At 42.2% G+C, this 628-nt stretch overlaps 1 non-coding gene across 1 annotated transcript; it reads right to left on the bottom strand.

Annotated features, from left to right (window-relative positions):
• Positions 1–324: 324 nt before the first annotated feature.
• Trnaq-uug (transfer RNA glutamine (anticodon UUG)) lies at positions 325–396 on the bottom strand. Its single transcript has one exon. It is a non-coding gene; the product is annotated as a tRNA-Gln (tRNA).
• Between the last annotated feature and the right edge of the window lie 232 nt (positions 397–628).

Raw genomic sequence — 628 nt, 5'->3', positions numbered from 1 at the left:
ACACAAAAATTGCATCGGCATTGAATAGAATAAGCAAAATGCGGACTTTTCTCCATGGGAGTAATGTCTTAAATTGTCTACGCTTTCATCGTTCCCTTGAAGACCAGTAGTAGTTTCCGAAGCATATCTGTAGGCATTCCGTGGTCTGTGGACCTTCAGAGTGTAGATGAAACACAAAAATTGCATCGGCATTGATTACAATAAGCACCATGCCTACTTTGCTATTAACAATTTGCATTACATGCTCCTAGCTAAAATTTTGCATAAACAATTCCAACTGCCAGCTCGTATACGTTTCTAGAAACGATCGCAAAACACTGAACCAGGTTCCACCGAGACTCGAACTCGGATCGCTGGATTCAAAGTCCAGAGTGCTTACCATTACAACATGGAACCGGGTGCCTCTAGCGGACTTAAATTGAGCAGCATCAGTCTACGCTTTGATCGTTCGATGGAAGACCAGTAGTAGTTTCCGAAGCACATCTGGAGTCATTCTGTAATCTGTGTACCATCAGATTGTTGATGAAACACAGAGACTGCATCAGGTTTGAATACAACAGGCAACATGCAGACTTTTCTCCATGGCAGTAATGTCATAAACTGTCTACGTTTTGATCGTTCCCTGAAA

This window comes from Schistocerca gregaria, chromosome 10 (assembly GCF_023897955.1).
Source record: "Schistocerca gregaria isolate iqSchGreg1 chromosome 10, iqSchGreg1.2, whole genome shotgun sequence".
Lineage (NCBI taxonomy): Eukaryota > Metazoa > Arthropoda > Insecta > Orthoptera > Acrididae > Schistocerca > Schistocerca gregaria.
This window is presented reverse-complemented; position numbering and strand designations above follow the sequence as displayed.